Source organism: Juglans regia, chromosome 5, assembly GCF_001411555.2.
Source record: "Juglans regia cultivar Chandler chromosome 5, Walnut 2.0, whole genome shotgun sequence".
Lineage (NCBI taxonomy): Eukaryota > Viridiplantae > Streptophyta > Magnoliopsida > Fagales > Juglandaceae > Juglans > Juglans regia.
Window position 1 is genome coordinate 15,048,434 of NC_049905.1, and position 5,381 is coordinate 15,053,814.

The following is a 5,381-nucleotide window of genomic DNA, read 5'->3' on the forward strand; positions in this document are numbered from 1 at the left end:
GTGGCCATTACGTATTTTAATGCATTTCATTTCAGTCCTTTCATTCAATTTAGTCATTTCAGCTCTATCTTTTCACTTCTTTTCATTTAACAGTTCATTCAAGGAAAAATATCGTTTAAAAGCAAGAGCTTAAACATCATCTTTCATGGCATCCATAAGCATTAGTTCATGGCATCCTTAAAATGTCAGTTCATATGGACCTTTTAAAACACTTTCTTCGCGTCCTTTAAAGCATTAGTTAAAGCATGAGGCATCAGCCTCAACTTCTTTTCTTGGAAAATACATACAATAGATACTGCGTATAGTCATCCATTCACATGCGTACAATTAATACTTTGGTTGCGTAAAATGGGGCTACCAAGAAGGGTTATACATACGTATACCTTTAAACACTTAGCATGCTTTTGTAAAACATATTTCGTGTCATTTTATAAGTCATCGTAAAGAGAAAGCATTTCATTTTCTTTTTCGTATATTTTAGAAAACTCTAGAAGAGTATGAACGTAATACTTGGACTCTATTCTAATTTCATATCATGCAGTCCATTCATGTGCATGTCAGATGGCAACCTACATGCATACACATAACCTTGACTTCATTCTCTATCTAATGCATAAGCAACTTAAACTAGAAGTAGAGCTAAACTTCACTTGAAACACTTTCCTTCTATCCCGTACTCTTATGTGCCCTTTACTATGCTAAAACCTTCAGGATCTACTTACGATCACTATCTCTTCCAGACTCAAGGTCTTCCCTCGAGTGCTCATCCACTAAAGTGAACCCATGATTCGCCTTAGAATTAAGACACTAAGATCTTCCTCTTATTCTTTTTATTGACCACATTCTGACGCATGATTCCGACTGACGGAGTCACGTATCCCAATCCTAGACAATACAACCATCAGTACCTTCATGCACTTTAGCTCATACTAAATTCTCATTCCCATCCATACACGCCACACGGTTCTAAGCCAACTCTAGGCTTAAGCACCGTGTAACCATGCTTAGAATAGATTACCCATTACATATGGTGAATCTGTGACGGCCCCAGATTCCGCTTGGGATCAGACGGACATTTGAAGCGTCGAGACATGCAACACAAGGTTACATGCCCCCGTTCATGACATATAAGATGCAATATTTCTAACATGCATATAGCATTATGCAATATTCGCAGCGGATAATTTTTTTCTTTAGCAATACTATGCACCAAACTAAAATATCTCAAATACTTAAAATATACTCCATACTTAACGACATGTTAAACAACTAAGATCACAATAATAGTCCATAAGGTTGTAATCAAAAGAGTTCTGGAGATTGAACTCCATAAATACAAGTAGTAATCTGAGGTAACTACTGTACTACCATCTACGTCGCACCATCGCTTAGTTGACCATTTCCAGTTGGTTGATTCCCGGTTCTCTTTCAGATTCTATAACAAAATCTACCATTCGGGGGGAATGGTAGTTGGGACTACCACAGTGAGATTTGATTACAAATCTCAGCAAGTTAACAGAAAACTTCCACACAGGTTAATGATGCATGCATGGCAGTAAAAGCATGAATACATAATCAAATCATAAGTAATCATAGAAAAACTTGACATACAACATAACATAACTGGCATAACTTAAACTGAAACTGAAGCTTAGCATGAACGTGACTTGAAACATAACATGAACTTGAAATATAACATGAACTTGAAACATAACATGAACATGAACATGAACATGCATAATTTGAACATGAACTTGAGCATGACATAACATTAATGTGAACTTGGAACATAACGTAAACGTGAACATAACATAACATGAACTTGAAACATATTCTTGTCTCATGGGATTACCATGATTGCGTGAACGTAAACTTGAACATAACATAACGTAAACTTGAAATATGACTTGAACGTGAAATACATGAATTTGAAATCTTATTCAATAGACTAAATCATTAGAGTGACCATATGGGTGCTACACAGGTCCCCTTGAGCCGTGTGTCCCTGCCGATTACCGCATCACATCACAGGTTTCTATACCAGCTGTGAGTGCGTTAATACGTACTCCACAGTTGTTGTGGCCCCACGTATTTTACATGTCACAATTGCTGTATCTCACGTAGTGTATGCTCCACAGTTGTTGTGGCCCCATGACTTATCTGTTTGTGCCACACTTGTTGTGGACACACGTAACATAATGTGTGGCACCATCGGCGTTAGTGCCTGGTGCGCTCCGGTGACCAGCTAATTAGAGCATTGGCAATGGCTAGGCCATTGCCAAGTCCAAATTTTAGCTAAAAGTACAAGTTTTGACTATAACTTTAACTTTTGGCTAGGTATGTTCACATTGGACTAGCCATCTTAAAGTCAAATTAATAATATTATATTATATATTTTAATAATATTTTATATATTTTTTTATATTTTACAAATACACTTCATATATTAATTAATAATTTACATTTTACTTAAAATTATTTTTTCCCAACTATTTGTTTCCTCAACCTAATATTAATTAACATTTCATACTAATGTTAACCGAATTTTTTTAACCACATCCATTATAATATCACTTCCAATAAAATTGCAAGTGTAATCAAATCTCACAATGAATCATGTGGACATCAAAATTGTGTGAGAGAGAGATAGAGACCTGATGAACAAAGGCATTCAAAATTTAGCAACACAGTCCCATAAATAGTCCACCAACACAGTCTCATATCCATATCCATAAAAGTTACCAAAACTGTCCACAAATTACCAACAAAGATAATATCCACAGTCCACGAATTTAGTTGCTACCCAGCCACATATTTATCCAGCCCACATGTGACTGGGCAGCCACTAATTCTCAAAAAAATTAGTTCTATAAATATTACAAGTTAGATATCTACATAGTAAGGTGTCGAAGGAGAGTTAGATCTACCTCCGGAATGGGACTTCGAATCCTCAAAAATTGCAACTTGAATATTATGAAAATATTCTTGTTGCATGGCATTCATGCCACGTAGATCTAACATCATCATCTTGCCTTCAAATTTCTTCTTCTCTAGTTCAAACTTCTTCTTCTTTAGTCAAATATTTTCTCACTTTTTTCGTCTGCCTTGAGTTGAGCATTTCTCCACTCTTCCATGGTCGTGGCTCTATCCTCGGTCATTTTAGCTAAGGAAATGCTGATCTCAGACTCTTTGCCTTCCATCGACTTCGGCTTCCTCTCCCTTTCTTTCTCAATTTTTTTGCCTAGAGGTCTCTCAGCAAAGACCTCTATGTTCTCCTCCACCGTGTCAAGAGTAGCTTCACCTTGTGGCCTTCTCCTCGTCCCAAGGGTGGAGATGTGTTGTTGCCATTTCTGTTGGTGTCTCAGAAGACACCAACAGTGCTCCATTGTGAAGTTACTCTTCTCTATCTCTTTATACATAATTTTTGCCTTCTCAATCTACAAATACATAGGAATATTGTTAGTTCATAAATCAGTCCTACATGTTTGTGAAAATTAAAGGAAAATGTTACATACCTTATCTTGCTCCGTTGCACCACTCGGATGCAATGACTCTACTTGTGCTAAAAATGCACAAAACTTATTTGTGCATTTCTGAATCGAGGACCACCGATTCATCAAAGAAACTACAGAACGGTTCACATTGTTCTGTTTTTTATATTCATGATAAAATTCTTAAATTCTTTCCCACATTTGAGTGGACTTTTGATCAGTACCCTTTATTGCATAGATACTAATGTTGAGCCAAGCTGAGACGAGGAGGTTATCCTCCTCTGCAGTGAAAGATGCACCCCTTTGAACTTTTTTTGGAGGTTGCCTCTTTTCACCGTCATTGAATGTTGCTTGGAGCACAACATTAGAATGTTGCGTCGGGGTGCTATTACAACCCTCTCCTCCACTTTGTAATAGAGTGGTGAAGAAGGGATCATCATCAATTTGTGTGCCCATCCTTGAAAAATATTACATTTTCAAGGAGTTAGAAATATGTAGAAAAATATTACATCATCAATTTGTTTGGATAAGCTGGTTTGCAAAGAAAAACAGAAACACAAATCAACTTCTTGTTCTGTTTTGCAAAGAAAAACAACAATTTTGCAAAACAGAACAATGCAAAACAGCAACAAAAATAAGTCTCTTGTTCTGTTTTGCAAAGAAAAACAGCAACTTTGCATTGAAAGAAAACTCTGTTTTTGGTTGTGGAGTCAGAAAAGTGGCTTAACGATAATAATCAATAATATATGTGGTGTTTTCCGAGATCAAATGGCATTGAAAGAAACCATCAATCGGGATAGCCACAAACGTTATATGTAGCGTCCAAGCCATTACCCACAAACATATACTACTACATAGACACATAAATACACCCTAAAGCATGCTTACATGAAAGGAGAGAGCAAACAATAACAGCAAAGTGATAGAAAACAATAACAGAAAAATATATTTACTGCATGTAAGCATTGGGATCATTTGAAAACAGTTCTCCTATTTTTATGTGGATGGCATTTATGTACTGAAACTCTCAATTTGTACCACTCGAAAAGTCATGAAAATTACCCAAAACACTCTCCTTTTATAGACAGATGCAGAAATCCAAATCATCCCAGTTGCTATTACTTGCTTTTCAGCATAAGGCTTTTCATGACTATTACTTGCTATATTCAACATGCCTCTTAATGCTAACCCAATCCCTTTGTGCAAGCATGATGTATTACAAATTAGAAATAAACAACAACCATATTAAGATTTTAATATGTGCAAAGCCATTGGAATCCCTCATATCCTTTCTGAGAGAGAGGGAAGAAGATTTGATACTAGCAAAAAAGGGTTCTGATAAAATTGTGCAAAGCCATAGGGTGTTCAAGCCATACACGCTGAACACACATATGTTGTTAAAATTGTTGAACACTTATGAAGCTGAACACTTATCCAAGTATTAAACTCTAAATGAAGTTCCCTGCCCATTAAGTCAGAATAATGACTATCAGAAGATTACTTTGCTTGGCTCAAGTTCTCAAACAAGTTGTTCTAGTTTGCCCATTAAACATCAGAATAATGATTATCAAAATAATGACAATCAGAATAATGCCCATTAAACATTTGCTCTAGTTTATACTATTCTAGTTGACCAAGTTTCGATCCAACCTTGGATCTCTCTCCCAGTAGGACATTACTCACTGTCTTATGATGTAGCTATTAGAAACAATGGATCAACTGCAGCTCTAATCTGTAGATCAAACTCTGGAGAAATTATTTTTACAGCAACTCAGCATATAGACTATGTCAAGTTAAATTTCGGAGAAGCCATGGCAGCTAAGTTGGCAATTGAGGAAGCTGCATATGACTTTTCTGAAATTATTATTGAAGGTGATAGCCATGTGGTCA

General features: G+C 36.2%; 1 pseudogene; it reads right to left on the reverse strand.

Moving 5' to 3' along the window:
* Window positions 1-4,231: 4,231 nt before the first annotated feature.
* LOC118348561 lies at window positions 4,232-4,350 on the reverse strand (annotated as a pseudogene).
* Window positions 4,351-5,381: the final 1,031 nt, after the last annotated feature.